Source organism: Gordionus sp. m RMFG-2023, chromosome 1 (genome assembly GCF_954871325.1).
Source record: "Gordionus sp. m RMFG-2023 chromosome 1, tfGorSpeb1-WG-v2, whole genome shotgun sequence".
NCBI classification, from domain to species: domain Eukaryota; kingdom Metazoa; phylum Nematomorpha; class Gordioida; order Chordodea; family Parachordodidae; genus Gordionus; species Gordionus sp. m RMFG-2023.
The window spans coordinates 11,923,461-11,942,788 of NC_088775.1; the positions used below are offsets into that span (position 1 = coordinate 11,923,461).

General features: G+C 26.3%; 1 protein-coding gene across 1 annotated transcript in view; it reads right to left on the minus strand.

The window, feature by feature from the left end:
• LOC135928447 (uncharacterized) overlaps nt 1–16,946 on the minus strand; it is a 71,650-nt gene extending 54,704 nt beyond the window's left edge. Inside the window, exon 1 of the mRNA XM_065464922.1 lies at nt 16,820–16,946. The gene's annotated coding sequence lies outside the window, so the exon portion shown is untranslated. The remainder of the gene's footprint in view (nt 1–16,819) is intronic.
• Nucleotides 16,947–19,328: the final 2,382 nt, after the last annotated feature.

Genomic DNA, 19,328 nt, shown 5'->3' on the forward strand with positions numbered 1-19,328 from the left:
GTACCGGCAGTTAACATAAAAGTGTTTTAATTAATATTAGTTTTTTTCCAAATTTGAGCTCATATATTTTTAAGAAAACCACCAAAGGCCAAAGTAATGGTTTTCGGCAAAAAATAGATTTAGCCGATTTCTTTAGCTTTCTACAAATTCGCTTAAACAGCTAAAAAATATAGTTGTTAGCGGCAATGTTATTTTCCGGCAATGTGTTATTTTTTTCAACTTTAAATCATTTTTTGAGCGCTTTTTTTTATAAAATTTAAAAATCTGATTTTACCGAAAATGTATTTTATCATGTTTGGAATACCTATCCTATGAATTTCAGATAATTTGGTCATAAACATTTGAACTTAATATAATTTACATTAGTTTTTTCATAGATTTTTAATACAAATTATGAATGACTTAAAGTTAACGGTAAAATTACTTACAATTCATAAGACGCTCAAAAAAGGATTTAAAGTTGAAAAAAACACATTACTGAAAATACACACATAGTTATTACACAACTATAATAAGAACACTAGAAGCCATAAGAGTTTGTTTATGGTCCCGAATGACAATCGAAGATGATTGGCCTGTTTATTATTGTATAAACAGTTTAAGTTGACAGCTGGGTGATATATATAATGTGGATGAACCTAGAACATTTAACATCTGTGACAATGTATTTTCATCTATTTACTTGGGATTAACAATTATAAATAAATATATTTTAAAAAAATCTAAAAATAGAGAAGAAGTATAATAAGCGGCGCGGAAGGGTAAAAGTTACCCCTGACGTTCGTAATTTTTAATTTTAATTTTTTTTTAAAAAAAACTTTATATTAATTTTATTAAAAAACACAAAGATTTTTCTCTTAAATATTAATTAGAAAATAAAACTGCTTTTTATATTTTTGACCTTACACTTTTTGTATCTGAGTAAGTTCCATACTAATAACCCAATCTGAATAAATAAAATACATTTATAATCATAATTTGGAACATGAATTCAAAATGAATTTTGGCTATATTATTTTCTAAAAGTAGTTCCATGGAATTTGTTATAACCAATCCTATTTAAAGAATAACAATTTCGGACACATAAAAACATAATTTGAATAAACAAAAAATTTATAGCTAAATTTAAATAAAGGTATGTAAATAACAATAAATATTGGATCAAAATATGATTATTTAAAAATACTAAATAAAATATGGTTCATATTCATAAGTGAAAATTTAATCATCTTTGTGATTGCGCCAATTTTAGAATAATTAGTTTTGGGTGGGATTAAATCTCGATAAATATTAAGTGAGGCTAAACCATTTAACCTACTTTTAAGATAGGCTTTTATTCTCCGTAAGGAAAGGTTGTTTTATTTGTACTTATACTTATTGATAATATTGCCAAAATATATAGTTAGTTTTAATATATTTTAAAAAAAATTTCAAAATATATTTTAAACTATGCAATGATTCCATTGTATTTCTCATGATATTATCTAGTTTAATATCTCGTACAAAGATTTAAATTCAGAAATCAATTGGCTTTCAGATGCATTAATATCCCTTGAATAAAATTCAGTCAAATATTTAATTTTTTGTGATCAAGATTTAAGACCTCAAGATTAATAGGCAATAAAATTTGTAAATTAGATAGCCTCATTTTGTGACCACAAATCTTTCATAAATTTGAGTCAAGAATGTGTCCAAAAGTGGAATAAAAACTGATTTATATTGGAACGATTCGTTTCAAAAATTTCATGAAATTTATGATCAATTATATTTCTTAATTTTTAAAGTTGCTATATATTATAATGGCGAATCTCATAGTCTCCTCCAAATATATATCATTCTTTTGTAAAATATTGCACAAAATTGCTGTGCAATTAAATAACTATACATTCCAATGCAAAAAGAAAATTGGTTGTCTTATTGAATCGAATAAAGTATCTGCTTCAGATAAAATATTTGGTTCAAAACACTCCTTTATTTCTCCTAGAAATAATAGACTCTTTTATATCCAAATATGAGGTGACCGCATGATGTCGTATAGACTCCTTCTGGTTGGGCACCTACAGTTTCTTCCTTCTTGTAGCACAAGAAATCTTAGAAATAATTATATTAAACAAATTTTATCTCTTCAGATATCTGTACCAGTGGGGTATCCAGGATTTTCTTATGGGGGGGGGGGATTTTTGGCCGGGTCTTATGTTTTAGCTATTCCATTAAATTATTCATAATTTTAATAATAATTATATTTTTATTTGTAACTATTATTTACTAATTCATGCTAATGGATATTACAAGCCTATTTTTTATTATTTTTAGTTTTAATAAAGTTTTTTAAATGTAAAGTTGAAATAAAGTTTAATGACATTTTTTTTAATAAAATTTGCTTTAAAAACTAGCCTCAGCTTAAATTCTCATACAATATAAGTATAATATAATTTTTTTATTGAAAATACTAATAGTAGTGTGTATAAAATATTAATGTTGTTAAACGGCTCGTTTTGAGCCGATTTTTAAAAACGGGAAACTCAATATTTTCGCCAGAAAAATATTAACTAAGCCTCGAAATTTCGATATTATATTTGTAGACCTTTGATCCTTCTATGAGCAAAATTTTCAGGCTTGCATAATATTTTTCTGGATAAATAACTGAGTTAGCCTTTTGTAAAAATGGGCTCAAAACGAGGCGTTTAACAACACTAGAAAATATTGACTAGAAAATAATTTAAAAAACAAGTATTTTAAACTTCTTATCAAATACAATATTATACAAAATTTTCTTAAATACTATAATTATATTGTGATTTTTAATTTTCGTGGGAATGTTGCCAACTCATCATGAATTTTGTTTGTCGTTGGAACCAAATCTCTGTGGATATTCAACAGAGCTAACCCATTTAGCCGAGATTCGGAAGTAGTACTTCATAAATATGTTTTCAACCTTCTTAAGTTGGAAAGTCCTTTCATTCGTACATGTTATAATAGGCAAACATGGTAGAATATAAAACAACTTCAAAATATTGGGAATTTGAGTCAAGATTTCTTTACACCGATTGAGTGCATCAATAGCATGCTCAGGTAAAATAGCTAAACGTAGTAAATATTTTTACCACAATTCGAATTCACTGATTAAATTTATTTCAGTATCAATATTATAGGAATAAAATTTTGCTAAATATTTAATTTTACCAATAGTGGTGGCATTAGAAAACGAAGATGGATCTTTGGGTATTAAAACTTGAATATTGCTAAAGACTTGTTTTTTATCTAAAAACCGTACTTTTATTTGCGATAAAAAAGTATCTAAGAATGGGAGGAAAGTGGATATTTTATAATATTCTTCAGTTGATCCAATATTTATTTTACATCTCAATAATTGCCCAGGTGCTAGATGAGGTTTAGTGTTATATCATAAAATTTAGCCTTCGATTCAACGTCTATATAAATATTATGAAAATATTCATCTACATTCATTCTTATTGTATCTACCTGTTCATATATATTTTCCGCCAAATCAATAACCTGAACCAAATCTAAATTTGGTTTTTGTTAATTTCTACAAAGTAGTGAGCTATAGGAAAATAATTTATTGATGCAACTAGCAGCAATGATAAACTCTGATTGATCAATTGAATTCAATAATGATATCGCTTCTGACGACACATTACTTTTTTTCATGCTCAGCCTTATTTAACTTTTGTATTTCTATTTCTTCTGTTCTACAAAATCGAAGTAAAAATAAAATATTTAAAAAAATTATAGATAATTATTAATAATTAATATTAAAAATACTTATTAATTCTAACTTACTAATAATTTTGAATTTAATAAAATAATTATATATAATAATAAAATAAATTACCATTTGATTTCAATCTCTTTGACTTAAAATTTTTCCATTTTATTAATATTTTTGAATAATGTTCTCACAAGGAAAGGAAATTTTAATAAAATTTATTTATAAAAAATAAGTTTTATGTTGGAAAATTGATATTCAAATATTTGAATTTTGATTGTGGGGGGGGGGGGGGGGGTGGGTGGAGGGTAAAATTGTTATTAACTTAAAATGATATTTATGAAAATAGTCAAATTTGCGATGGGGGGGGGGGTAATTTCCCCGTTTCCCCCCAATTGGTTAGGCGCCTGATCTGTACATTCGTACATTCTAGAAATTTTGCCTAATCATAGTCATTGGTGGAAATTAATTAAATAGAATTATACTTAGGGAATTTATTATTATACAACAGAGAACAGGAATTAAATAGGGCTAAGATAAGTGAATCTGGGGGGGGGGAGGATTTTCCACTGTCCGTGCTGGCTACGCGTCCGTATATTCAAAAATGTGCATTTTGCTTCGGGGCGATTTCCCCTCCTCTCCCTTCCTCCGCTGGCTACGCGCATATTGGTTCAGTTTCTGGAAGATTTAAAATGAATTCTTACTCTAGTTCCTATAAATTTTTAAAAGAGAGTTCCAGGTTCTATTTCCAGCTCCAAACTCTGTTCCCTTAAAGTGCAGCCGAAAAAAAAACGCGGTATATATATTTTTTTTTGCACTGAAGTACCTCATCACGTAATTTTGTTTAGTTAATAACACCAAAAAAAAATGAGTGTCGAAAATATAAATTTAATTATTATTGATAATATCTTAATTAAAAATAATTATGTTTAAATGTGAAATTTAATTTGGGATTCTGAGAAAATTTTTATAGAAAAAAAATTATAATTTTTATATAATCAATGTGAATTTGGGATTTCAATTTTAAATCATTTACTAAAGGCCATTTTTTAATGTGAAAAATCTGATTTGACCGGAAATGTATTCTGTCTGCACGTGTAGAATACCCGTCTTAAGATTTTTAGAATAAATGGTCTAAAAATAATTGATTCAAAATTCACATTGATTTCATATAGGCGCGTAACCAATGGGGAAAAAAATGGAAATTCCCCCCCCCCCATCGCAAATTTGACTGTTTTCATAAATATCATTTTAAGCTAATAAAAATTTTACCCCCCCCCCCCCCCCAATTAAAATTTTACAAATATTTGATTATCAATTTTCCAACATAAAATTTATTTCGTTTCCTTGTGAGTACATAAACATTATTCAAAAATATTAATAAAATGGAAAATTTTTAGTCAAAGAGATTGAAATCAAACGTTAATTTATTATATTATTATATATAATTATTTTATTTAATACAAAATTATTAGTGAGTTAGAATTAATAAGTATTTTTAATAATATTTTAATTATTAATAAATATCTATAATTTTTTATATATTTTTCATTTTTACTTTCATTTTGTAGAACAGAAGAAATAGAAATACAAAAGTTAAATAAGGCTGATCAGAAGCGATATCATTGAATTCAATTGATCAATCAGAGTTTATCATTGCTGTTAGTTGCATCAATAAATTATTTTTAGCTCACTACTTTGTAGAAATTTACAAAAACCAAATTTAGATTTAGTCAGGTTATTGATTTGGCGAAAAATATATATGAACAGGTAGATACCATAAGAATGAATGTATCTAGACGTTGAAAAGAAGGCTAAATTTTATGATATAACACTAATTAAACCTCGTCTAGCACCTAGGCCATTATTTAGATGTAAAATAAATATTGGCTCAACTGAAGAATATTATAAAATATCCATTTTCATCCCATTCTTAGATACTTTTTTATCGCAAATAAAAGTACGGTTTTTAGATAAAAAACAAGTCTTTAGAAATCTTCAAGCCCAAAGATCCTTCTTCGTTTTCTAATGCCACTATTGGTAAAATTAAATATTTAGCAAAATTTTATTCCTATGAGATTGATTATGAAATAAATTTAATCAGTGAATTCGAATTGTGGTATAAATATTTACTACGTTTAGCTATTTTACCTGAGCTATTGATGCGCTCAATAGGTGTAAAGAAACCTTGGCTCAATTTCCTAATATTTTGAAGTTGTTTTATTTATATTCTTGCATGTATGCCTATTACAACATGTACGAATGAAAGGACTCTTTCCAACTTGAGAAGGTTGAAAACATATTTACGATGTACTGAATCTCGGCTAAATGGGTCTGTTTAATATCCACAGAGATTTGGTTCCAACGACAATCGAAATTCTTGATAAATTGGCAACATTCCCACGAAAATTAAAAATCACATTATAATTATAGAAAATATTTTGTATAATTTTGTATTTGATAAGAAGTTAAAAAAAAAACTTGTTAATTTAATTATTTTATAGTCAATATTTTATACACACTACTATTAGTATTTTCAATAAAAATATTATATTCTACTTATAATGTATGAGAATTTAAGCTGAGGCAAGTTTTTAATACAAATTTTATAAAAAAAAAACATTAAACTTTATTTCAACTTTACATTTAAAAAAACTTTATTAAATATTATATCTAACTTAAAATAATAAAAAATAGGCTTGTAATATATCCATAAGCACGAATTAGTAAATAATAGTTAAAATTAGAAATATAATTATTATTAAAGTATGAATAATTTAATAGAATAGCTAAAACATAAGACCCAGCCGAAGGCCAGTTAAGAAGGTATTGGGGGCGAAACCCCCCCCCCCCCAACCCCCCTCCCCCCATAAGAAAATCCTGGATACGCCACTGATTTCATAACACATCACTACTTTATTATTATAAGTTTTTATGTCCTCTTTTAGTTGAATTGAGGCCGAAATATTATTATGTCTTTTTATATAATAAAATAGAGTTCTATCTTCTTTTGGCCCAATCTTTTAAATATCATGGGATCTTATTTGTTTAACCAATCATAATCATTTGCCCCCATTTTTGTTTTATCTATCCTAATCTCTTATTCTCTTCCTTTATCTGAATTTATCTACTTATCAATCTAACAATAGATTAATAATAAATTTAGTTCTATATATAGGGCATCAAGATTATCGAGAGCTACAAACATAAATATTTGAAATTAAAGTAGGAAAACCCGTGGATAAACGACAAGGTGCTTTGCTCTTTTGTTATAAAAATTTACCAATATTTTAAGGTTAAAAGAAATACTATTCGTTAAAACGATAAGCTACAAAATAGATGTTTAGCTCACCACCTAAATAACTAACACAAAATAGACTCGATGTTTCTAACATCAAAGAGGTGTCATATTAATCTAATTTTTTTATCCTATTTTCTTTAAATAATATTTTTTTATAATTTCTTAATTTTCAATTCTATTCTTAGTCATATTTTTAATAATATTAAGATATTAAAATCAATAAAAGATAAAAATTTTAAGAGGTTTATTGTTTCATATGGGGAAAATATAATTTATATTGATTATTTAAAATATTTATAATAAAGGAGATAAATTTATAATTATTAAAATAAAGTAATTGTATAACCCCTAAACTTGACTGTTTCCCTAAATATAATTTAAGCTAAGAACAAATTTCTCCAATACTCCTTCGAGAAAAAAAGTCATTTTATCAAAAAAAAAATTAAAGTTCATCAAAGTTATATTAAAAAAAATGTAACCAGGGCTTTTCAAAGAAGGAATCTATAAATGTCCAGTCCTATACGAAAATCTTGGGTTCGCTAGTGAGTACAAATATATAATATATCATGTTTCATAATAATATATGGCTTAGATTTGGTAAATAAACAGTACTAAGTCAACATATACAGTAATCTGTTAAATAATGATCAAATCTTTTTAAATTTAATACTACTCATTTTAAACATATTTTAATGGATGGAATCATGTTCTAGCTTTCGATCTGCACTACATAGCTTATCTCATAACACATATAACCATCGAGACTAGCATCAGATAGTAGAATCAGCAATCTCATCGAAAACACCGAATTTATTTGCATATTACATAGCTCGCCTAATTCGTGAATTACAATGTATAAGAGACGAAAATGATGCTTTTTATTTGAAAAAAAATTAATAGTCTTTGTATACAAATGCTTAAAATGATAAAATCCTTGATATTGTTAACATATTAAATTAAATATTATAATATCAATAAACTAGTTTTTGCGTTTATAATTTATATTATATTTTTTTTCCTTTTAGACTTTTACAGAGAAAATGAAATGAATCGATAAAATTCTTTATGGACTCTTTTTTCCTTTTTAATGTATATAAATTTTTTTTATAATCTTTAGGAGAGACCAGGGCAAGTTGCCGCAAGTCGCTTATCAGTTCAGTGGATTTTATTTAAAATCCAGAAATATTCTGAAATTTAAATTTGATTATTTTATAGCATTCTGAAGGATTTTATATCACTGAGCTATTTAAATTTTTTTATGATAAAATGTGACTTTTAGGTATAAATATTAAAATGTTTTTTCAGAATATGTAAGTGGCATTAACATATGGAGTTTAAAATAAAATTATTAAAAACCCTCTTTTTGCATTTGCTTAAATATAATTTTAGAAGGTATTGATCATTAATCATATTGGTAACTAAGGGCTAGTTGGAATAAAATTATTCAAATAATATAATATATTTATATAATAATATAAATAAGTATTTATTGGCTATTATTAAATATTTAAAATTCTATATGATAATGTAATAGAATTTGGTAAAAATTTTACGCATTTTTTAAAATTCAAATAATATCATATTTTATATATGTATTATTTATACTTGAAATGGTATATTATATCATTAAAACACTGTCCATGTAATTAATGAAATTATAATATTAATTATCCTATAAATTAACTGGGACAAAAATTTTCATTTACTATATTCAACCTTGAGTAAAAAGTATAAAATATTTGAAAAAATTTATTAATGGTCTGCTCCTATATGTTATTCTAATTTAACCTATTTTTTAAGGTAAAGGTGGTAATTTAATCGCTTAACCGCGATAATGGCGCGGTAACGGTATTAATTTTTCCAAGTAATGTGCCAAGTCCTGATTGTAATTTCCTTGATATTTAAAATATTTGAAAAGATATAAATGAGGAGAGTATTGTATACACACTATTGATATTGTAAAATTATAGAGAAAAACAGATAAAAAATAATTTCAATTGTAAATAATATTTTACTTAAAAAATGACGAAAATCATAGGGAAAATAATGGTTTTTTTTTTCAAATAAATCCTCATCCAATAAGTATATTGTTTTAAATATATGTTTTTCCATAACATAACAGAAAAGAATCATTGGCTTTTGAATTTAGGGTTTAAAATCAAAGCTTTTTTTAAAAAAAAGAAAGAAAGAAAGAAAGAAAGAAAGAAAGAAAGAAAGAAAGAAAGAAAGAAAGAAAGAAAGAAAGAAAGAAAGAAAGAAAGAAAGAAAGAAAGAAAGAAAGAAAGAAAGAAAGTTTATCACACATAAATTTGGAGAAATAAAATAAAGAAGAAATAAATCTTCCAAAAATGGTGCAAATGACGTTGTGACTCTTGAATGAAGAATTGCTTAAATTTGTAGAAAACTAGATGACAGGATTGGGAATCAAAGATTTATTTTTAATTTGCATAAATAATATCACATTTTAGGATTTTATAAATTGTAGGCATATTAACGATTATTATTCTGATAGATTTAAGTCACCATTACTAGAAGAGAGAAAAATAGTATAAATCATTAAAATACCCCCCTCTCCTCACCAACTTTACATTAGAAATCTATGACGATAATCTTCTTCATTTAATCAAGAAAGAATGCCTACCAATAACTGGAGATCTTAAGTAGAAGTTTTACCTCCGCTAACCAAAGGATCAACTCGGGGATTTATTGATCCAAATTTTCATAGTGTCCCATTCTCTCTCGGATAATCCTCCTTCTCACTTTTTTGAATATATTTATTTTGAATTCCTTATTTTTTTAAAAAAATGTTTGTAGAAAATTCACACTCTGAATAAGACAATTTTGTCTATAACTTTTGTATTCTTTTTATAATGGTTTTATAAAAATAAATTTAAAAATTCATAAAAGTTTATGGCGAAAATTGTCTGAAATTTATAAGGTATTTAATCTATATGTTGGAATGAATTTCCGGTCAAATCAGATTTTAATTAAATTTACAAATCTTCCTCAGATAAATGATTCAAAATCGAAAATTTCTGAAACCCCATAAATTTCCTATCTCAATAAGAAATGTACAGTATCTTAATTACAGTTGCTAAACCCCCCACCCCACCCGATTTGGGTCGATTTTTTAAAACAGCCTGATTAAAATTTTAGTCACGATAATATTATGAATGCCTCGAGATTTGGTAAATAAAAGTCCAAACCTTTGTGCCATCTATGAACAAAATCTCCAGGCTTACACAATATTATTTTTGCTGAAATCTTAAAAGGGCCGCTATAAAAATATACTATTAATGTGAATTTGCTATCAGGAAGTGTAATTTTTTGATAATAAATTTAATAATTTAGCACAAATATGCTTGTAAGGCAGGGGCAGCTAAATTGATGACATTAACGATTGGGTAAATAAAAATGGCAAGTTAAGTTTTATGTAAAAATGATATCGCGTTTAATCTTTCTTTTTAGAATTCTAAATAGCTAACTCAATAGAACGTGTTTACTAGATTTAATAAGTATAAATATGCCCCTCTCAGTTACTTTTAAAAAGTAACTAGTAATAGTAACCAATTACAATTTTGAAAAAAACAGTTACTAATTACATTTCAAAACTAATAAGTTACATTACATTAAAAGTTATTTTATAAATTATTTATATAAATCAGAGACCTGCAGTGGTACCATTTGCACGACCCGGATTTTTTATTCAAAAATTTTTTTCAGTCCTTTTGGATTTTATATTTTCAGGCCCGGCCTAGATTTTTTTCAAATATATTATATCTATTTTTTTTATAGTTAATAATGGCGATTTAAAAATTTGGTTTTAAAATATATGGGCAGAACCGCCCCTGGTATATTTTTTAAAAAATTTTTTTAGATCCGACCCGGGTATATTTAAAAAAAAAAATTACGGGCCAGGCCGCGCTTAGGGCCGGGTTTGCAGATCTCTGATATAAATAACATATTTTATATGATCTTTATTATAAAAAACAATTTTATAATTCCTAAATTTTAATTAAAGTATTTAAATAAAATAAAATAAAATTTAAAAAAGAAATGATCACTTTCGAAAAATATTCATTTTTACCTAAAAATAATATAAATAAAACATTATAATATTTATTTTTCATAAAAATTATGTATAAATTATGGAAATTAAAGGTGGGATCGGGCCATGAAATTGCGCGTGACACGATGAGTGTGGGAATAAATTTTAAATTATTAGGCGTGACTGGGCGTGATGGGCCTTCCCAATATTTTTGCCAGCGTGATTGGGCATGAACCTTATCCAGATCCGGAAATTATAAATTTTTTTTAAAATAAATATAAATTTGTAATTTTAAAATTATAATTTATATTTTCTAATTTCATTTAATTCTTTTTAAAGGAAAAAGAAATAATTTTTGAATACAAAAATTACATATTTTATAAATAACATCTTTTCCGCGTCTTATAAAAAGTCTCTCAACTAGTTTAGCAATAGAAATTTTATAATAAATTTAATTTAAATATGTTTTATTTTCATTCACCTTTAGTACATGCTAATCATTCGCACTCAGATTATAATCAGACAAAATTAAAAGAAAAATTTAATATCTTAATGAACTTATCGTTTATTTCCTCATATTTACCAAAAATCTAAAAGATAATTGATACACATGCTGTTTAAAATGTAATGAATATATGTGTTCAAAGATAATTAAAGGATATCATGTTCATGCAATATATTAAATAACATAATGCAATATATTTTTAATAATTGCTTACCTTAAATAGCTTTAAGTAGAAATTATGTAAAAAAGAGAGTTCAATATTTTAAGCAATCTGCAGCAGACAGTAAGCTAAGCCATTTCATTAAGCAAGATATAATAACGAGATGGAACTCTGTATATACCATGATACAAAGTTTAATAAATTCATATGATAAAATATAAGTTTACCTGCTTTACAAACAAGAATTAAATGGATTAGCGACCACAGAACTAAATAACATACACCAGTTAGATAATTTTTTTATCACTATTTAAATAATGTTGGATAATCTGCAGATTCTTATCCTACTATAAATGAAGTTCATTTATGGAAATAAAAAATTGATGAAATTTAGTCAACCTACAGAAGGTGATACGGTAATAAGCAACCTAAGAAACAGGAGAATATCTCTTTTAAGGGAAAGATTTATTTAGCAGCCACTACATATTGTAGGTTTCTTTCTAAATCCAAATTTAAAACGTCTTAAGTTATTAACAGATGACAAGGAATATATAAAACAACTTAGAAAATGCTAAATGATTTGAAATTCGATGACATGTATAAGACAATGACTATCATTTTTAACTTTTCTAATTTATCCTGTAAACATAAAAAAAACCAGTAATATTCTAAATAAATAGATAATTATTAAATTATTCTGATTCTGATGAGGCAACATCATCTACCAATGAAAGTTGTGAGGATGAACTTAAAAGATTAATCATTCATAAAACAAGTAACAATGAAAATATATGAAGTTTTGGAAGGTAAATTCATTTCTTTTTTTGAGAAAATTTGCTAATAAAATTTCATTAGCTCCGGCAAGTTCAGCTTCCAAATTATTTTTTCTATAGCCACTCGCTTATTAGAGGAAAGAGGAACACAATCGAAATAAAAAAATATGGAAATTCTTTCTATTTTTAAATAAAAAAATTCGAATTATAAATGGTGATTATATGTTATTAATATGGAATTAAAGAAATAAAAAACTATGATAGAATAAATTTAAAAAAGCTTAATAGAAGCCCAAAAGTTTTGAGAAATTTAGGAGAAAAAAAAATTAAAAACCAATATTTCTGGCGTGATCAAAATATTGCCTTTCATGATCGGGTCGTGAATAAAAAATTAGGCCCGCGCCCACCTCTAATGAAATATGAAGATAATAAATGAGATATATATAACTATTTAACATAATTTAAAAGGAACTGGTTACTTTTGTCGTCACATTTCAAAAAATATAGCTAGTTTACAGTTACCCTCCTACATTTTTCAAAGGTAACCAGAATTATTTTGGCAAAAATGTAACTAAGTTACTTTATCAACAATACTTTAAACCTATTGTCAAAATCTGATATTTAAAAAAAAACGCAAATTGGAATGATTTCCTAACTGCTTTACTAAATAGAATTCTCTACTCCAAATTAAGAGCAGAAATTAAAACAAGCTAGGACGCCATCTTGGAGAAGGTGCTAAGCAAAAAACATTTTTTAAAAAATCGCCATACATCCGCATCTTTTTATATTAATTTACTACCTTACAATGGACAAAAATATCATTCTTTATTTCTTAAGAATTATAATATTTATAGAATAATTTTTATATTTTATAGTTTAAATAATAACTATTACAATAAAATTTGGCAAAAATATATATATAAATTAAATTATAATTTTATTTATTACCACTTTTTACTGAATATTACATCCCTAAAAATTTTAGCATACCCCCCCCCCCCAATTTTTTTTTAATAATACCTACCCCCGAGTGGCGTATCAAAAATTTTCTTGGGGGGGGGAAAATTATTTGGGGGCTTCGCCCCCAAACCCCTCTTGTCTGGCCTTCGGCCAGCTTTCCCCCGGCCTAGCTATTCCATTAAATTATGAATAATTTAATAATAATTATATTTATATTTGTAACTATTATTTACTAATTCGTGCTAATGGATATAACAAGCCTATTTTTTATTATTTTTAGTTAGGTATATTATAATTAATAAAGTTTTTTAAATGTAAAGTTGAAATAAATTTTAATGTCATTTTTTTCTAAAATTTGCTTTATAGCCCTAGCTTAAATTCTCATACAATATAAGTATAATATAAATTTTTTATTGAAAATACTACTAGTAGTGTGTATAAAATATTAATGTTGTTAAACGGCTCGTTTTTAGCCAATTTTTGAAAACGGCTAACTCAATATTTTCGCCAGAAAAATATTAACTAAGCCTCGAAATTTCGTTACTATATGTCTCTAGACCTTTGCTTCTTCTATGAGCAAAATTTTCAGGCTTAATATTTTTCTGGATAAATAACTGAGTTAGCCGTTTTTAAAAATCGGCTCAAAACGAGGCGTTTAACAAAACTAGAAAATATTGACTAGAAAATAATTTAAAAAACAAGTTTTTTTAAACTTATTATCAAATACAGTATTATACAAATTTTTTTATTAAATACTATAATTATAATGTGATTTTTAATTTTCGTGGTAATGTTGCCAATTCATCAAGAATTTTGTTTGTCGTTGGAACCAAATCTCTGTGGATATTTAACAGAGCTAACCCATTTAGCCGAGATTCGGAAGTAGTATACTTCATAAATATGTTTTCAACCTTCTTAAGTTGGAAAGTCCTTACATTCGTACCTGTTATAATAGGCAAACGTGCAAGAATATAAAACAACTTCAAAATATTAGGAATTTGAGCCAAGGTTTCTCTACACCGATTGAGCGCAATAATAGCATGCTCAGGTAAAATAGCTAAACGTAGTAAATATTTATACCACAAGAATTCACTGATTAAATTTATTGCAGTATCAATATCATAGGAATTAAATTTTGCTAAATATTTCATTTTACCAATAGTGGCATTAGAAAACCAAGATGGATCTTTAGGTATTAAAACTTGAAGATTGCTAAAGACTTGTTTTTTTATCTAAAAACCGTACTTTTATTTGCGATAAAAAAGTATCTAAGAATGGGATGAAAGTGGATATTTTATAATATTCTTCAGTTGAGCCAATATTTATTTTACATCTCAATAATTGCCCAGATGCTAGACGAGGTTTAATTAGTGTTATATCATAAAATTTAGCCTTCGATTCAACGTCTATATAAATATTATGAAAATATTCATCTACATTCATTCTTATTGTATCTACCTGTTCATATATTTTTTCCGCCAAATCAATAACCTGAACCAAATCTAAATTTGGTTTTTGTAAATTTCTACAAAGTAGTGAGCTATAGGAAAATAATTTATTGATGCAACTAGCAGCAATGATAAACTCTGATTGATCAAATGAATTCAATAATGATATCGCTTCTGACGACACATTACTTTTTTTCATGCTCAGCCTTATTTAACTTTTGTATTTCTATTTCATCTGCTCTACAAAATCGAAGTAAAAGTAAAATATTTAAAAAATTATAGATCTTTATTAATAATTAATATTAAAAATACTTATTAATTCTAACTTACTAATAATTTTGAATTTAATAAAATAATTATATAATAATAAACTAAATTACCATTTGATTTCAATCTCTTTGACTTAAAATTTTTCCATTTTATTAATATTTTTGAATAATGTTAATGTACTCGCAAGGAAAGGAAATTTTAATAAAATATATTTATAAAAAATAAGTTTTATGTTGGAAAATTGTTATTCAAATATTTGTAAAATTTTGATTGGGGGGGGGGGGGTGGATGGTAAAATTTTTATTAGCTTAAAATGATATTAAACAGTCAAATTTGCGATTGGAGGGGAAATTTCCCCCTTTCCCCCCCATTGGTTACGCGCCTGATACCTCCTCAATATTTATAGCAAAAATAGTAAATCTAAACTATCAAAATTAGCTTAGAAAAAACATACCTCCTCCCCTCCTTCCATAGCCCCTATTTCCTTTTCTCCTTTCCAATCTTACTATATTTCAATCAATCTTACTTCAAGCCCCCACCCCCCTTCCCGTAGAAAAGTATCTATCATTATTCAATAGTTAGTTGGCTATAAACTCATCCTAAACATACATAAAAGTTTCGGATATCATTAGGAATAACGTCATCCATAATAGTTTTATCTCTAGAACGATCATTATGAATAAATATAATAGGTAAAAATATCGGGATTTAGTGGGTAGATTCCACGGACAGGAAAAAAAACTACTTAAAATATTTTGTGGGATTGTTGTTCTGGGAAATTCCTTCTTTAAAATTTGTCATTTTATCTCTTACCGTAAAGCCTCAGAGATGTTGAATTAGCTTAAATGGCTCTCGCAATCTTTCTTACAAGCTGGAAATCCCGGACCAAATTTATTTGATAGTTTAGACATTGGGTATAACCTACAAATGTCCTAAAATTTAGAAGAGTACCTTTTTCAAAACAAATAAATATCAAATAAAATAATAAACGTTAGGGAAAAAGGAGGGAAAAATATGGTTTTTCATTACTATATCTAGAATTTTGAGATTCTACTACTAATTAACATACTCATTTGACCAAATTTAAAACAATCCCAGTTCAGGAACAATAAAAGTAAAAGCTGCGGCGTTCTTGCTATTAGACTTTTGCATTTTTACCCAGCTTTCCCTAAAGCCCCCTCCCTAAATCTCTAAAATAACCAAAGATAAACCCTGTTTTCGCAAGCACCCACTAGCATTTATTTTACTAAAGATAGAATAAAACCAATTATGTTTGTAAAAATTTCTCTGATAATAAAAGAGGGTTCAAACTGCTATAAAAGTATCTTGCAAAAAATTTTTTAATAGTCAATTATTTCAAAATATTTTTTGTGTATAGACACACTTATTAAATAGATATGACAAAATTTAAATGTCCTAGTATCTTTAACTTAAAAATGGGATCGAGTTGTTTGCCACTCCCAACGATTCAACTAACCCCGGTCTCCCTACTCATTAAAAGTTGATAGTTTGGATATTCTAAATTTACATAGTTCGAATTTACATAATTAATATAATATGTATATATATAATTAAAATAAAATTAAAACAAATAAACATCAAAGAAAAAAAATATAATTATTACCTATTCTTGATGTGTTTTATCACGGACTTGTCATTTTGAAAATATTTGCTTATTTATACAGTGCTTCTATAATTTCATACCAAAAATTAAGGATTTCTATATTATGTAAAGATAGGTATATTATATTTATAAATAATTAAATGTAGGAATTTTCACTTTTTTAAAAAAATGATATAATTTATAATATTATCGCAAAAGAAAAAATATATATAATGGCCTTGAAAAATTTGTGTTTTAAAACATTATATGCCATTTATTTATTTTATTTGTGTTTATCTTCATAACTATCACTTTATAAAAGTTTTAATATTTTACCGATCTAGTTCCTTTTTCCATTTGATCATTTATCATCTTGCTTTTTTTGTGTCAATTATTTTTGTAACTATTCGACAGGATTTAGAATAATTGAGGAAGGACTTAAAGATTATCCAGCATGATAAAATATTTTCCCCTTGATTGAATAAATTAACTCTCTGCCGATCAAAATCTATGCACAATAAATTTTTCCCTCATTTGTATAAACGTGCTCTTAAGTATTTATCGGTAGTTTCAAATGTCTAATAATCCCCTAGTGTCTGAAGAGAAAGAAAGTGGTCAAACTCAACACACCTAGACATACTTTGAGGAAGTCCTGGGTAAGATGACCCGGGTGCCGGGTGTTGCACTTGCGGCGAAAAATATTGTTTTAAATAGTAAGACTACATATTATATAAATCGAAAAAATTAATCCCAGCCAATATATGAATTACTGTACTAATTAAATGTCAATTGAATGTGCCCATTTAATTATAGTTCATTCAATTTTAAGCCTTTCCTTTGTATATATTTTATTTTGAAGAAAGAAGAGAATACAGATAAAAAACAATCATTTTGCGTTTTAAGCCTCAATAATAATTTTTTTTTTTATTAAACGACCAACGATGAGTTGATAATTTCTGATGTTCTTTTCAGACTCCTTTTTTATTAAGTCATGAATTGAAAAAAATATTTTAAAGTAAGAGAATCATAACTTTCAAAATCAAAAGTTGATTTAATATTGTCCATAGAATAAACTAGTGTTGTTAAACGGTTGACCTAATATTCTTACCAAAAAATATTACGCAAGCCTGGATATTTTGCTTATAGATGGTAGTAAGGTTTGGACATCTACATCTATTCGAAATCTCGAAGCTCCGTATATTATTTTGGTTAAAATCATAATTAAAAATCGGCTAAATCGAGCCGTTTAATCAACACTAAAACAAATTTTGAAAAATAGTATTTTTAAAATTAAATTCTACATTGTTTTCCAAATTCAAATCAATAGTATTTATAAAATGAATTTACAAGCGCCACACAAAGCTTTGTCTCTTAGTTGCAATATATAGGAACGGGTGAGTCTGTACAACTATGCCATTCGATTTTATTATATATTATCTTTTTTTTCTGTTTTAATGGAGATCATTATACTAACATAGAAACTAGAATACCTATCGTTACATGAGATGAAATTCTTAGAACCCTTTAAATTTAGTTTCGGCATCAAATAATCTACCATATTAAATTTAATGATATCAGAAGCGTCGATATTTTGATCAAAATATCAACAATTGAAACCTATCATAACGTGTTAAGCCCGCCCACCCAACCCATGTTTATTTTTTTTATGACCAATTATTATGAAGTTATAATCCATAAATGATGAATTAAATTTTATGTTTTTTAATCAAAGTATGAATGTAGTGTTGTTAAACGGCTCGATTTGAGCCTATTTTTAAAAACGACTAACTCATTATTTTATTCAGTGAAATGTTATGCAAGCCTGAAGATTTTTATCATAGATGGCACAAAGGTTTGAAATCTAATTGCAAAATCTCGAGAAGAAAAAATAAGAATTGAAAAAGGGCTAAGTGTAATATAAACTTCTCACTCAATATTTTAGCTAGAAAAATATTGCCTAAGCCAAGAAATTTCTTTAATAGTTGTACAAACCCTTGTGCCATCTATGAACAAACAGGTTGCATAATATTTTTTTGAATAAAATATTGAGTTAGCCGTTACAATACTATTAAAGTGAAATTAATATTGTAGGAAAAGAAATTAAATGAATTTCCTTAACAAATAACTAAATTAATCATACCGATAAATTAAAGGAAGAAAAAAGTATAAACGTATATATAACATTATCAATATCTAATTTTGTAAATAAGGTTTTTTTTCTATAGAAAAAATCGTTAAATTATTTAGAAAATGATCTCTTATTATGTTTCGAAGTCGAGATTTAACCAGATTGTGCTAATTACTCTTCTTAATTTTAATTATCATCACAATCATTATATTTAAAAATTTAAAGATTAAATCATCATAATAAGGAAATAAAACATTCTACTTAAATTCCTACTATTTTGAGTTTTTTGAGATAATCGGTCAAAAGTATCCTGGACAAAATGACTGGACAAAAGTACTTCCGGCAAAAAGATACTGAATGACAATACCCCCGGGAAAAATACTCCTGGATAAAAATACTCTC